At 38.2% G+C, this 17,045-nt stretch overlaps 1 long non-coding RNA gene across 2 annotated transcripts; it reads left to right on the top strand.

The window, feature by feature from the left end:
• The first annotated feature begins 12,578 nt into the window (after positions 1–12,578).
• Positions 12,579–17,045, top strand: LOC140226569 (uncharacterized). Of its 2 annotated transcripts, XR_011900984.1 has the most exons (4): positions 12,579–12,675; positions 14,688–14,842; positions 15,142–15,273; positions 16,109–17,045. It is a non-coding gene; the product is annotated as an uncharacterized lncRNA (long non-coding RNA). The 2 variants fall into 2 exon arrangements; XR_011900982.1 differs by lacking the exon at positions 12,579–12,675 and having other exon boundaries at positions 14,572–14,842.

Below are 17,045 nucleotides of genomic sequence, written 5' to 3'. Positions count from 1 at the left end.
TTTTCAGCAGTCCACATCACTCCACCTGCAACAGAGTGAAAAAAAAAATATTATGAATAATCCGAATGTGTGTTGTTGTTTTTTCACCAGCAGTCAAAAGTATCACTCTAAGCAACAATAATTGACTGCTTGCATATTCCAAGCAATTGATGGTGATGGTGGAGCCAGTGCTAATTAGGCATGATTACTCTCATCTGTTACATTTACAAGGAAAAACACCACATTTTTAAAACAAATTATTAGAATGTTTGCATACAACATCATCCTCATTTATTAGTTCAAAAGATATAGTAGTGGCGATATTTTTCATTCTGTTTCTTCAGCAGGTCAGAGGAAAGCCTGCCTAGTAAATGAATGTATGTCTTTATTTTTAATCATTTCATTGTAGAAATTTCTATACAAATTTGTTCTAAGGGTCCTGCAAATGAAGTTGTATTAAAGGACACTGTTTCACATAAATTGCATACTACATACAAAGACAAAGTTAACTAATTTTAGACTAGACCCTATCAGTTATAAATTCACCTTTACACTATTTCCATGTTATAATTGATCTTTCTAGGTCAATAAGAAAAGGCACAGTTTACAGAAACACACCTCATGTAAATTGTTTATCATACTTTTTGCAGAAAACAAAGGCAGACCACGATTGGCTAATTAATTTCATTTAATTCACTTAATTATGATACTAAGTTTACTTTAGATGAGTAATACAACTGCAACTAAAAGGTCAGAGAGATTTCCAGTGAGAGAAGCAGGATTAGATTTATCTCTCGTCCCCGTGTCAAGTTTAATATTTAGGTGAGGATTTTTTTCCCCCCCCCCCCAGCCAGCACTAAATGAACTGTCTCAAAAGAAAAAAAAACATGAATTAATAAATGGACATATTACTGACATAAGCAGAATACTTTAACAACTATCAAAGCATTATTAAAATATAGATTCAAAACGTTAAATCTACCTAAATTTGATAGCTATATTTGATAGCTATGCTGGTTCAACGTTACTTGGGGTCATTAAGAAAATCTGAACACTTTATACGGCAGGGCCAGGCAGTGGGAGGTGCAAGAATCCACATCCTTGGATGTATGGTCTATGGATCTACACTAATAGTCAAAAGACTAATTTTTTAATTCAAATTTACAGACAGTTTCAGTGTTTGTTTTCACACAACACACTCAGACTCAGTCTCTCAGAGTCACGCTAGGCATTCATAATGAGCAATGCCAACAACTGAGCTGAGAGAACAAAGTAACTAACCGTTACAGTGCGGCACTCATTAATCGAGAAGCAGAAACGGCAAGACTAATTATATATCTCGAGACGTAAATTAAATTTACTGTCCTACGAAGAGTCGAATCTGCCTGCCATCGCATCGCATTGCATCGCGATTCACGTGACGATTCTACCGCACAAATTCTATTGCGTGGGACTGACGCGCAGCCGCAGGATGGAGCGAGATGAGAGCAGCTTTGATTCAAAAACAAGGGTAAAAAGCTGTTAAGAGGGATGATCTTGTCTGAAATAAATAAAGAAAGTGTGCCTTTCAAATTAATCTTAGCTTCGTCAACATTGTAGCATCATTTACCTTTAATTCTCCTGAATTTGTGTCGTTCAGTATCGCTGCAGCTGAAAGGGGGCTGTGCCGTTGTTGTTCCTGCTTGTTATTGTGCTGCAGTATGTAAATTGGAGCTATTTGCATAGAAAAATTTACTGAATACATCACCGGCACAGATCGATGAGATCCTGAGAAGAAAGTAATTTAATTCTAGATTCTAGATAATAAACAAGTGGCATTTTCAGGAGCAGTAAAGTTTTAAGTTTTCATTTTTACAGAAATAATTTACAGCAAAACTGGGCAAATTTGTCATTTTCATAGTTGAATACTCGTACAGCTCGCAGTTGAAAAAAGGACGCAATAACCACGACTAGAATATTTTGCTTTTATCTGCGGTATATAAAGTATTCCGTGGCACACACATTCGGTCGCGCGGGGTGTCTCAGTCGCCACTGTCCCTGTGATTGACCGCTAGACAGTCAGACCGCAACGTCCTGAAAAACCTTCGCATTTATCGTACGCGTATGCATGGACCTCGCGGACATGAATACGTAATGAGCTGGGAGACCACATTTTTAGAGTGTCTGTAAATCTAAACGACATTATCAATCTTCATGATTTATATATCGATAAAAAGCTGAAGAGTTGTACTTTGATGGAATTCGACCACTTGAAAGGTTATGACATATAAAATATACTGAACAAGGAAATTATAAAACACAAAATTTGCATATTTTCCATTCTTCTTAAGGGGTACACTAGACCGACGAAATCAAGGTGGACCAAAATGGAAGAGGTATAAAATGAAAGAGGAAATATCATTCTATGAAAACATAATGACTTTATGTGGACTGATCCTATGAACGGGTCAGGTTGGCGAATAAATCATTGCGTTGTACAGTTAATTTTTGACGAGATTTCAGTTTGCCGCGAATACGCGTTTCTGATTGGTTAATTCCCTCTGAGTGGAGAGTTGAACGCACCTCGCGGAATGACAGTACATTTGTATTAACGTGTACTCTACATAACAGTAATACACTGTGTGTAGATGACAGTGTAGGACCCTATATGGTGTGTGTGTGTGCGCGCGCACAATGTGTGTATACGCGCTCAGGTTCAGGCAACTGCAGCTGGTGTAAGATCTCCACGTAAACAACAAGAACAACACTCCACTCTGATCGACAGCTCAACTATGGCTTGAACTTCTTTTTGCCGGTACAACTAGATAAAAGTAGGGTGCATTAATAAGTAGCATACAAATCAATAATACAAGATCTAGCACTGTGTTTGCACACATGAGTTCTTTGGGGCTCTCTTTTTGGTATTAGAATAATTATTCCTTATTAATCCACTGTATACATCGCTGAGTAATTTATCTAATGATACCCTGGGAGCGAATGTATCTCAAATTGCCACACTATGATTTTTACTCGACGAGACTTTCAATCTTTATTGTTTTCTAAGCGAGGGACCAATTCAGTTCTTAGTGTGCTGTTATAACAGGTATATCTAAAACGTTGACTATCATTCATGTGGTGATTCAACCTATGAACGGGTCGGGTTGGCAATAAATAGAAAGCCTTGTTCTAATTTGTCTCAGGGTCGTTTGGAAAATATCGATATAATGCGGAGATATGAATAATGATATCATAAGCTCATTCTGTATAATGTAAGCATTAAAAGGTGTGATTTATTTCAAATATTCACAAACCATGTCAATTGGTCACGGATAGTAGATCTTCATGTCGCCAATAAGTGAATCTCGTAGACCATGCACTTTGTCTCTGAATTATCTCGCAAAATCTCGGGTGCTGAGAAGGACATGCGCAAAAACCTGCGCGTACGATAAATTTTTGATTTGAGCTCATTAACAGCAGCGTTGCGGTCTGACTGTAGAGTGTAGGCAAAACGGTGCTCCTCGTGGTCTCGGTCCTGTGGCCCCTACTGTAGGTGTTACCAAACCTGTCTCTGCCCATCATCCTGAGAGGCTTCTCCCGACGCCCAGCGCTCGGTCGCAGAGCCGGTGTCCCCAGCTTAGAAGGGTTCCAAATCGGGTGTATTACGTGGATAGGCGTCCTCATCTCTCTGTAGTACCAGGTCATCCTGATTCTGGGGGGAGGTCTGTCTTTCGTGTCTTCACATCGTTATGGCGCGACCACAAATAGAGCTCCACATGTGGTGGATTGCTCATCTTTTTTTTTTTCTTTTTCCAGTTTGTTTTACTTCTGTAAGTTGATCTGTTCAGTATACATAGTTTTTGAGTACTGAACAGATCAACAGTCTAGTGTTTGTAAGTAGTATATTGTTCATACAAAATGCAAAGTTTAGATAACATTTACTAGTACGTGTATAATCAGACAAGATCTACCGACACTGGGACAGGAGCACATCCCATAAGTTATATTATCGCAGAAGGCTGTAAAATGTGTTTCGGCAAAATATGGTGAGTTATAATTATTAAACACCAAAGTGGGCTCCAGTTGAAGGTTGAGACTAGTAAATGATACATGTACTGATTGATTAATTGCTTTGAATTTATTAATTTCCACTTTGTGTTCACAAAAGTATGAAACAAACATAACTAAATTACAATGACTGAATCACCATGAATTACAATTATCATTATACAACAACGTATTTTGTGTTCACATAAAGTATGAAATAAACATAACTGAGTTACAATGATTATTACAATTATTAATATACAGTAATATTTTGTCCATTTTTATGTAAAAAAATAATCGAAACAATGATGCATGTACTAATAACATCACTTGCAACACTTTGAGTCATAAGAATCAAAGTGAGGGAGACTACATCAAAAGAATAGGCCCCGAAAAAAAAAAAATCAAATACCATTATGAGACATAATATGTAACAATGAACAGAATATATACCGAATGGCATAAAGAACCACAATAACTAAACCTGATGCTCCGCATTAAGAGAGAACTAGGAGAGAGAGAGAGGTAGCGATAAGCTAGGAGAGGATATGAAATAGAGGGAATAGATTAGATAAGTAGAGATGAGAGGGGAAGAAGAGATGGATAGAGGAGAGGATTAGCAGGAGGACTGATTATTTTAAAGAGAATATCTTTGCAGTTAGAGTTAATTCCTAAATTGCTTCTTGAAATTACTCATCGTATAATAGATATTTCAACTTGTGCCCAATGAATTCCAGAGTTTACGTCCTGCAGAGTAAATGTAAAAATTTGTCTTCAGAGTTGGTTGGGGGGGGGGGGGGGGGGCTAGTGTCGGGTAGGCGAAATTTGAACAGTGAACAGCTATGTGATGCTCGTATCAGCTTGCCTTAACCGAAAGATCGGTCTGTGTCTGGTCGTCGGGGCTATGTTCCGCGAAGACTGCGTCTGGCTTTACGGATCCCCTCCTACGGAGGAGAGTGATATTAACGTAAATAAAAATAAAAGACTCCTCCGGACAGTAGACGGATCTTTCTGTCTACAACTTGTCAAGCAATTCATGTCTCGTCCCATTTGATGATAATGACATAAGAGATGTGAAATTGTTTCATTTACACACTCTGTCAACATTGTTTGGATGAAGAGAGAGAAGTTGACGGAAGAGGATGGAGCTAGACAATAAAGATTGAAAAGGAAAGGAAGTAGAGGAAGAGGATAGCCTACCGTTCGAGGAGAACAAGAAAACGAACACCAGGGAACTGTAGTGCTCCTCCGCCGGACATGTAGCTACATCATAAAAATAGGGCTATGAACACCCATTCAGTCGATTAACTACCACCATACGCTTCCGCCCTTACCTTTATACTTGCAGTCCAGTTCAGTGATTTGTCATGACATTAGCTGTTGTAGATGATGATGATGAAACGTTCATACAAAGGCAAGAAACGTTGCACTCACGCTCAATTTCGCCAGAGAGGTGGGAAGACACCACCTCCCTGGTTTCGCTGAATAGCGTGATGTTTGGCGCAAGCAGAATGTTATTGGGGCAGGCATGGGGTCCATGGTGCAAGCACAGTGTGGGGGTACTACGATATTTACATAGGCCTATACCTCCTTGGTGCAGGGTTTTGATGGGCGCATAAGAATTACGAAATCGGGGGGGGGGGGTGGTCATTCATTCGTTACGTCATATAAATTTGGGTGATCGGATGGAGGAGGGAGGTGGAAAAAGTCAGACCAGGAATCGAGGTAAGACAAAACACCTTCCTGGTCACGCCCACCTTATCTCTCCGATCTTGAAGAAGGAAACGACTCATCTACAAGCGCCTTCAGGGTCCTGCAGTTGCATATAAAAGTAACCAGGGTGATTTTGCCTTTTTGTTTGCTAAAGGGGGGGGGGGGGTGACCCAGTGACAATTCATTTTGCTCGCCAAATTGGCTGATAAGCAAATCTGAGTAAATGAATAAATAAATAAAATAACAAACAATAAACAAACTTGTTAATTGTTTTGTTTTGTTTTATGGGGGTGTTCTTTTTTTTTTCGCCTTTGTCGAGTATACTGAATGCTTGTTGAAAGGGCGCATCTGGGTTTCTCGATAGCCGCTTCAGTATTTACTATGAAAATAACGACTTTTGATCTGCTTGATACGCGCATATTGATTGATTCACTTTCCAGTGAAATTAAATTCAATTAAATTTGTGTAAAACACATGTACAATAATGTTCCGTGCATTTTCATGATGTAAAATCCATGTAAAACTGCAGGACCCTTTTGGAAAGTAGTTTTGTACAACTGCATATAGGTCTATTCTGCAGGATAAAGTAAAAGAAAAAAAAAAGAGATAGATAAAATCAGGACGCATGTATACCACGTTTCGCAAGCGAGTGAATCTCGATGTTTTCAACACACGTGGTTATTTGTAGCTGAATTTAGACGATGCAGATTTTTTTTTTTTTTAAATCCCATCCTTAATGAAGAATACACGGAATCCCGCCTTGGCTTTGAGGTCATTATGTCGAAACTTATGAAATTATATATGAACAAACACAATGAAATTAGCTAGGCCTAAAATATATATGTATATGAAAAAAGAAGAACAAAAACGGGCCATGTGATGCTAAATTTTCCACCTAGTAAAATTAGGTTAAACATAATACCCTGCATATTAATAGATTTCGCCGATTATTTTCCTTTGTATCTTTATTCAGTTTTCATGGACGAAGCGTCGCTCGAAGAATTTACTGCTGATATTGTATAGCGCTAAAGAATTAAAAGTAGTGTTCGTGATTGACTTTACAAAAAAAAATGATAGTGGTAATCGATCCTCTACACTTTTCACTAGTAATGGTACACCACAGTCATTATGTTGAATCATCCCAGTCAACAGTTACCTATTCTCAACCTTTTTTTTATATACACTATACTCTGTTGAGCCCTGCAAGAACTTTACTAACCTCTTCAAACGAGTATTATAGTTTCATTCTTATTATATCGATACAATGTAGGCCTAAAACCCTAATGTCATACACAGGCCCTACATGCATGACTATTATACAGCCGAATTCATAGAAGTCCTCGGGACAGGAAATTTTCTTTCGTTTTTGTCTCAATTGCGTAGCACGAGAGAGACAGAGGCGTTACTTTTCCGTCGTCGTCGTCAGCGTCGGCCACGATGTCAGCGGTGGCCCGTCAACATTTGTTTTTTCTCTCTCAATAACTTTCTACAGCTTTGCAAACTATGACCACCAAACTCACGCCACATTAGGTGCAGCATATCCTGAAGATATTGATCAAGTTCGAATACGGGTAAAGTACAACAAGACCAAAATTCAAAAGGTAAATGAACTTTCCCTTTCCCTGATACTCACTGGACTCGCAATATTGTGATGTAGGCCTTACTCTCAATAACTTTCCACAACTGTGAGTTATGACCACGAAACTCACACCATCTTATCAGGCATACATCATCTAAAGATTCAGGTCAAGTTCGAATTTTGGTGAAGTCTGTTAAGGTCAAAGGTCAAAAAGTCAATGAACTTTTCTTGATAACTAGGCCTTCACTGTACTTATTGTGTGTACTCTCAGTAACTTTCTACAACTTTGAGCTATGACCGTGAAACATAATTATACGTAAACCATATGGGTACATTACCTAATGATGATGGTCAAATTTGAATGTGTCAGTTCTGACGATACGTCAAAGGTCAAAAGGTCATTATAGTCTGGGTGCCAGAGGGTGAACCTTGTTTTACCGTCCACCCAATGTTTTTTGATGGTTTTACCCTATTTCGGGGGTGCTGAATCCGAATCTGGATGATGCAACTCTTGCATCCTTGAGGGTTTTGAGATATTCAAGATGGCCGCCAAAATGGCCGCCGAAACCGAAAATTCCCACGTACATATATTTCCTTCTAAATGGTGTGAAATTGAAAATAATTGATGATTCTGTCCTATTTGGAAGGTGCTGAATCCGAATTTGGATGATGCAACTCTTGCATCCATGAGGTTTTTATAGATATTCAAGATGGCCGCCAAAATGGCCGCCAATTAAAACCGGAAATTGCCACGTATTCCCTTTTAAATGGTGAGATATGGAAAACAATTGAAGGTTTTACCCTATTTCGAGGGTGCTGAATCCGAAACTGGATGATGCAACTCTTGCATCCATGAAGTTTTTGAGATATTCAAGATGGCCGCCAAAATGGCCACCAATCAAAATCGAAATTTCCCACGTATTTCCTTCTAAATGCTGAGATATGGAAAACATTGATGGTTTTACCCTATTTCGAGGGTGCTGAATCCGATCCTGAATGATGCAACTCTTGCATCCATTACGTTTTTGAGATATTCAAGATGGCCGCCAAAATGGCTGCCAATTAAAACCGGAAATTCCCACGTATTTCCTTCTAAATGGTGAGATATGGAAAACAATTGATTGTTTTACCCTATTTCGAAGGTGCTGAATCTGAATCTGGATGATGCAACTCTTGCATCTTTGAAGTTTTTGAGATATTCAAGATGGCCGCCAAAATGGCCGCCAATTAAAACCTGAAATTCCCACGTATTTCCTTCTTAATGGTGAGATATGGAAAACAATTGATGGTTTTACCCTATTTCGAGGATGCTAAATGCGAATCTGGATGATGCAACTCTTGCTTCCTTGAGGATTTTGAGATATACAAGATGGCCGCCAAAATGGCCGCCAAAACCGAAAATTCCCTCGTATTTCCTTCTAAATGGTGAGAAATTGAAAACAATTGATTGTTTTACCCTATTTCGAAGGTGCTGAATCCGAATCTGGATGATGCAACTCTTGCATCTATGAAGTTTTTGAGATATTCAAGATGGCCGCCAAAATGGCCGCCAATTAAAACCTGAAATTCCCATGTATTTCCTTCTTAATGGTGAGATATGGAAAACAATTGATGGTTTTACCCTATTTCGAGGATGCTAAATGCGAATCTGGATGATGCAACTCTTGCTTCCTTGAGGATTTTGAGATATTCAAGATGGCCGCCAAAATGGCCGCCAAAACCGAAAATTCCCTCGTATTTCCTTCTAAATGGTGAGAAATTGAAAACAATTGATGGTTTTGCCCTATTTCGAGGGTGCTGAATCGGAATCTGGATGATGCAACTCCTGCATTGTTGAAGATTTTGAGATATTCGATATGGCCGCCAGAATGGCCACCCAAAACGGAAGTTCCCATGTATTTCCTTCTAAATGATGACAATTTGAAAGCAATTGATGTTTTTATCAAAGACGCTTAACTACAGTAATAAGACACGAAAGTGCGCGCTAATCCTGTACAAAACAAATGGACAGCGCGCGGTCCTCAAGCGTATTACGCACATCACCTGAGACGCGCTGCCTTGACGCTTGATAAACAGCAGCAGCGGCTTCAGGGACAGCGCGTCTCAGGTGATGTGTGTCTTTGCCTGAGACGCGCTGTCTTTGAAGATGTTGTTGTTGTTTATCGAGCGTTTTGATTGCGAGATCATGTTGTTGCCAAATTTTTACCTCCACGAAATAATCCTTATTACTCTAAAATCTTGTTCTTCAAAATAATCCCCTTAATCGAAAAAAGCTACGACTATAATTTTTAAATCTTTTTAAGATAATAAAAACACCATTACCTTTGGAAATGAGTGATGTTCCTAGGTGTACTGAGTTTGTACTTAGCTCTCTTTTGTATCGTCATGTAGGGTAGCCATTTTGTGTCCATCTTTATCGCGCGCCTTCGTATCTTATTATCTCTACTATCTTTGGTTTTTATCTTATTTTGAGTGTGCTGAATCCGAAGCTCAGGATATAACTCTTGCATCCTTAATCTTGCAATTATTCAATCGCATTTGTAGTCTTGAAGGGTTCATTGCTGGCACATTTGTATCGTAGGAACTCAAAGATATCCGGTAGTAGTCCAAGAGCATTAGGTAAAAAAAGGCCTAAACCTGGACATTTTTGGTAACAAGCTGGTTTTTTCAGGATAGGTCCAGAAAAATGTCTAGAATAACATACTAAAAGTCCTCATAAATCCTCTTTGAGCGTTTTCCGCAATCCAAGATGGCGTCCAAAATGGCCGCCATTTCCAGAAATTCTTATAACTTTTCAACCAGAGAACCCAAATACAAAATTTAAATGTCTAAATATATGTTTTTAAGCATGAAGAACTCAATAAAATACATATCAAGAGATGTTGATGCACGCAAGTACCAAAATCCAAGATGGCGTCCAAAATGGCCGCCATCTTCAGAAATTCTTATAGCTTTTCAGCCAGATAACCCAAATACAAAATCTAAGTGTCTAGATGTATGTTTTGAAGGACGAAGAACTCAATAAAACACATAGTAAGAGATGTTGACACACACAAGTACAGTTATCCAATATGGCATCCAAAATGACCGCCATTTCCTGAAACTTTTGTAACCTTTCAACTAGGGAACCCAACACACAATTTAATCGTCTTTACAAGTTTCGAAACATGAAAAACTCAATAAAATACATATTAAGAGATTTTGACGCATGCATGTACTGATTTAACCGCTCGAGCTCTTCCTAATTATGGAAAATGGGATGCAAAATGGCCGGCAGTCACAATTTTATCTCACAATTATGTAAATAAATGTCAGTATAGTTTATAAGAAACTTTTTATTCAAAATAAAGTTCTTATGTGTAAAGTATACAAATAAAAGCATTTGGATGTTAAACTCAAGGAGTGTGTCCTTGTTACGAGAGAAATATTTCACCAACAGATTTGTTGCTACACAGAGAGCCTATTAGAACGCAATATCTTTTTACCACATGGTTTATTTTCGTCACCTCAAGCGCATGAGATGAAGATTTAGTGCTAGCCCCTTTTTATTACCAACGCATTAGATGTCTACCATGAGGTGAGTTCCAGTTGAAACTGTCAGTTATCACTTGAGAAGTAAAAACAATTCTTTGAGAAGTAAAACATATCATATCTGTGCTACATAAATGTAGACACTAATATTAAATTAGTGTCTACATGTGCTACAAAATAATGTGTGTTTCATCACATGACAGTGAATTTCTTTGGTGCAGTATATTGCTTACTTAAACATATAGTGTCTAAATTATCTTATCCATTTCGTGTAGATTAAGTAAAATTATATAATGAATAGAAATCAGAGAATATGGCACTCACAGATATTGGTACTTGGAGGAGGGACACTCCTCTACCACACGAGGAACCTTTTTTCTTTCTTTTTTTTTTTACTCGAAAGTGAAACATATAGTGCAAACGTTTAGTAAGATATTGAATTATTTCCATCAAAGAGTAGGAAATTGGATATAAAGTAGTATTCAGGGAAATGGGCAATATATGGAAGGGTGTGGAAGGGGGATCCCCTCCCCCTCCCCCAACATGAGGGAGATTTTGCATTTCCAGACATAATATTCAGACATCTGATGCACTCTATTGGTGAAATATTAGATTTTTATTTTTTAATATGTGATATGTAATCATGGAAGTGCGCGGTTATAGGGTTGCCTGCTCCCACACGAGGGAAAATTTTGTATTTTCGGACTTAAAATTCACAGAGCTGTAACACGTTTGCATCCATTTGGTGAAATATCCGATATTTGTTTTCTACTTGAAAACGTTAGAAAAATTATATATTCAGGAAAGTGTCGGGGAGGGAGAAGTGTGAGAGGAGAATACTCCTTCCAATACGATGGAAATTTTGGGATTTTCCAATTTGAAATTCAGAGATTTAGCGCACTCTTTTGGTGAAATACCTGAGATTTGTTTTTGTCCTAAAAGTAAAATATATATTTATGGATATATGCGGGGGAGGTATGAGGTGATGCACCCTCCCACAAAATGGAGATTTTTTTCAGGTTACGGGTTTAATGGTGCGCTCTGTTGATGAAATACTAAATACTAAAAAAAATACTAAAAAGTGTAAGTAGAATAAAGACTAGTATATTCCAGGCAATGAGCTAGTAGAGGATGGGGGGATCACTCTCGACTGGAGGAAGTTTTGCATTTCGATGATCATCATTAAACGGCCTAATGCACCCTTGGTGTTATATTGAGAAAATTGTCCATCCTCAAAGAGTCTCAATATCCCCATTCCACACCAACACGAGGGAGTTTTTACAATTGAATAGAAATGAAAATAATTGTACCATTTACACACATTTGATGGAATATTTGGGAATTGTTAATCAAAGGGGTATTTAATTTAAATTGGGGGAAGTGAGCAGTTGAAGAGTTAGGGCAAATTACCTTCCAATATGACGGAACTACTCTCTTAATTTCTAGGACTTAAATTTTAAATCTTTCTTACGACTTAAAATATTTTAAGTCTTTAAGACTTATTTTAGGTGGCTTCGATTAAAAGTTGAGTGTCGAAGCTGTTCCCAATCTAAATCTAACAAGGACTTAAACTTTCAGCCAATCAGATGACTTGTAAATGACGTCATGCGCTATCTTGAACCGCCTAAAACCGGAATTGGCGCTGGCCGTCACTTTGCTTCATGCGATGCTAGATAGCGTACTCATACACACACATTCAGTGTACATGTACTATAGTACTTGTACCTACCATCGACCATTTGCAAACGCTATTGACTCGAACAGTTGAGTTGGTCTTGAAGGCAGAAGTCATGCAGGCCGGAGTTTTTTGAGGGCATGATCTGACGGAAGCTTGCCCAAGTTGCTTAAAGGTGAGCATATTACTGTATGAATGCTCAAGAATGTGTTTGATAACTCTGGGACTCAGTAACCAAAGATAAAAGATGTTAAGATGTGCACTAACCGCCCTACATTTTTGGCGAGTTTGAGCCTTGCCGCTGTATACAGCGCTGTCCATCCCTGAAGCGCCAGTGCTATTCACGTTAGCTGTTCATGGCTAATGTGTCTATATCCAAACATTGTAACAAGTTACATGTAGGCTAACGTTATACTAGTATTGTGGGGGCTCTATCTCGGTAAAACTGCAAGTACAAGTGTAATAATACAGGGACTCTTATAAAGCGCCCATTCTACCTAATGATTTACGATGTTGGTGTCTTGACTGAAAGGTAAAGCTATGGGCATAACACTCTGTAGCGTAGGCCTAACTGTCGTCTAACACTGAGTAACAGTAACAAGTTAGTGTCAGTTCACCCCTTCCTACACTCTTGTAAGGTTTAATTTATCAATTTCTACGTAGAAAGGCACAGTTCTAGGCCTTATCATGCCCTATGCTGTGATAAAATGTAGGGCATATGCTGTTAGATGGGTTTTATTTTTAACGTTGTGTTGATAGGCCACCAATAGTACGTAGACCCTATGGGCGCTAAAATAGAACTGCGACCAGCCCAAACACGAAGCCCCCTGTGTGATGAGCGCCCCAGGGTTTAGGGCGCCAATGTTGCAATGCCAGTGCAGTGGCGTCAAGCTCTGAACTGTAAAAACTTCTATCGCATGGGCCATATTGGCTGACATCACCAATTTCCATTGACTCCCATATTAAAATAGGGGGTCTACAATTAATAAACAGTTTCTGTTCCATTGCATGACTAGGTCTACTGAGTCTGATGTCACAATAAACAATTACCTTTGGCGTGTGCACTCAACACTCTTACTATCAAGCGTGCATCATGTCACTCATTTTACTGGAATAATCAACTTCAATGCTACTTGCACTCGGCTGCGTACATGTGTATGTATTTCTATGTGAATGTGCTACTGATTTGCATTCCATGAAAATACTTCTACTATTATTACTACCACTCAGTAGTAGGCCTGGACACCTGTCCTAGGCCTTATGGTTGCCATTTCTGCACTGAATTCAAGACTCTTTCTTGAACTAGTACAACCTGTACGTCTGTTAGTGTTATTGTTGAAGGCGTTGTATGAAACAAATAATGTATGGGATTAACTCGTGCAATGGAACAAGATTTCGCACCTGGATAAAGATATTCTACTCCAGTCTTTTTCTTTGTAGCATAATCAATGTGGTGATCTGTGTTTGAGTAGAAGGATCTAGACTTAAAAATTCTACAGATCTACACTTCTGGCTGAGATGTATGATGATGATGATGATGAAGTCTTGTATAGCGCCGGTATCCGCCAAGTCAGGCGCTCATGGCGCTTGCTCCAAAATAAATACATAATTCAGCTTAAATTTCATGGGTGCACCGCTTGTGATATGACAGTTAAAATAAAAAGAAATAGTTCCAGGAAGTAATATTGTCTCCAAATGTGTAAACATACATTCTTACACATTGGCATTAAGCATCACATACACCAGTGAGAGAATGTAGTGAAGTTTTACAATATATGAGGCCTTTTTTTAATTTTTTACTTTTAATATTTTTTAAAGATGAAGGGAATGCAAATTACCTGTTATTTGTATAATTTGTACTCCAAGGAGTACTCTGTCAGGACTATCCCTTCTTGGTGTTTAGATATGCAAGACATCCCTGGTATTTCTAAAAATTGATTTTAACGATAACATCTGAAACAAAAATCAGAGATATCGGTCTCATTTTTTCCTCCAGCATGAAATACAACCCTCGAGACCAATAAGAAATAATTAATTACATAAAAATCTAGAAATGTGGCTATGGCGACCGTTTATACCCCCGAAGCATATTTGTTTTCTTCCTTTTTTTTTTTTGTAAAGCGTTTCTGTTTTTCATTTTCCACTTCCTTATCACTGATATTTCACAGTTTTTGTGTTTATTTTCAGATCAATGCGGACTTTGCCCAGTTGTACCGAGAAAAGTGCAGGAGATGGTGAACAGATGGGGGCCATTTTACGTCAATAGAATCTTGCACTTGCCAAGCGAAACTACCCTTAGTTGCAAGACATCGTAAGAAGATGTGAAGACATTGATGGAGACAGTAAGTCCTTCCGCCAATCCTCATAGATCTTGTGGCATTGATTATAATTACTGGAACAATTTCTGTCCAAAGTGTAAGAGTAAAACTTACTCATTTGTTTATGCTTCATTGCTATTACACCTTTCAGGAAAGTGAATGCGTACGAGTTTGCTCTTCATAGACTGATATTGATAATAAGTCGAAAACTGAATGTTAGGGATTGTCAGAGCTGATACAATACGTCATATCTAATATGTTAAAGAGAATGTGTGAAATACTTAAAGTTGAAAAAAAAAATTGTATTGTGTTCCATTCTATAGGAATTTTGTGGAATGTCACTACTTGCAGCGATGCTTCACAGACCCAACATCCCCATGTAGAAGAAAGGGAGAGGACCTCTCATGCTCCCGAGGGATGCCCAGCAGTACCTGGTGCAGAATGACTATGTGCCTGTAAGTACAGTATATGCTTAATGTTTATAGACTTGAAATCAGTTTATGATCAAATCATTGAGCTTCCAATTTTGAGAATTATCAATATGCATGTTTCATTGGGCTTTTAAGTACCAGCTCATGTTTAGAGAAGAATATTTGAGCTTCGTATCTTACAAAGCAAGGCTCGTGTAGAATCTGCATGTACTCAGTAACAGGTGGAATTTAAAAATCTGAATTTCTCATGCTGTCGTGAGAAATGCAAAGTTTTATTCTCTGATATATCAGTGTTTTTGAAGCGATTCTTCTCAAACAAACTTTAGAACATTCAGCAATGAGTATTGTGTAGGGGTATCTACCATGTTTTGACAGTTTTCTTTTAAATTCATTAAATTACGGATTAAAAATGCATGCTGACTTCTATTGATTTGATTATGTACATCAAATATCTTATGAGTCTGGAACATGTAAATATCAAGTAGGCCCCACCCCGATGATGGCAAAAAGTAATCTGATTTCTGGGAATTTTTTCAAGGCTTTGAGGTTTACCAGATGAGACATAATGTTTTAAAATAATATGTTCCGAAATATATCAGAAATATTTACTTGTACATCACAAACTAAAAGTTCTGTGATGAATATGTTATTAGTACATTGTATTTAAGATCAATATGTAAAATTATATTCTAATATTTTTTTTCCCTCCAGAGTGCCCTCTCACTGAGAACTTAACTTCCCTCTGTGTGATGCAAAGTTTATTTGATAATAATTGTAGCCTTTGTCATTTGCTCAAACGATTCAAGTGAAATTTAGTTCGAAATATCAGTAGTGCTATACATGTTTAATCTCTTTTCAGGTAGGAACCAATGTTCATGGCATTGCTGATGCAGAGACTCCAACCCCAGCCCCAAGCATCTTCTGATCTGGAGATTCTCCCACCTGAAAGCCTTAGCAAACGGGAAACGCCAAGTTGATCCACGCGAAACGTATACATCACGAGCGAGAAGCGCGAAGTTCAGTGATGCTAAAGATGCCACCTTCAGCCAGCCCTGCTTAGTCAGATAAGGGAGTGACTAGACGTACATCCAGTATTTTCTCATCCTGGACAAGACCATACTAAGTCCAGGCTGGAGATGACCGGAAGCAAGAATTTGACAGACTCTTTAAAGCCCACTGTGTCTTCATCGTCAAATATGCTTGGGTGCTTGAAGCATTCTTTGATTTTGTGGCGGCATATTCATGTACTGCTACAATCCCAAGTGAGGGCTTCGTTCTGGGCATTATAGCCACGAACTTCAAGAACACGTCAGTGTATGATGCTAGTAAGATTTTCCGACATTGTGCCACAAACCCATGCACACAAGAAGCATATCTGACTTGCCCTGATGTGCAGCAAAGTTTTCTTAATTTTCGGTGAATTCTTAAATCAAAGTAACACAGGTAAAATGCTGCAATGTTTCCTTTGAAGATACTATCATGCGTAATGTTTGACTCATGGATATTGAGTTATGTTATGTGTGCCTCACTTTTCCATTTATATTGAGCTACAAATCCATGCACACAAGAAGCATATCTGTCATGCCCTGGTTGTAGTAAAGTTTCCTTGTAATTTTTTTTGTGTGCATTTTTAAATGAAAATAACACAATAAGGAAAGTTAATGCCGCAATGTTTCCTTTAGAGGTACTATCATGTATGTGTGTGCCTCACTTTTGCATTTGCATTGCTACGTGAACATTTAAACAATATTTCAAGTTTTTATACATGTCCAGTTTCAATTTATTTATTGTTCATC

The sequence above is a fragment of the Diadema setosum genome, chromosome 1, assembly GCF_964275005.1.
Source record: "Diadema setosum chromosome 1, eeDiaSeto1, whole genome shotgun sequence".
Taxonomy (NCBI): Eukaryota; Metazoa; Echinodermata; class Echinoidea; order Diadematoida; family Diadematidae; genus Diadema; species Diadema setosum.
This window is presented reverse-complemented; position numbering and strand designations above follow the sequence as displayed.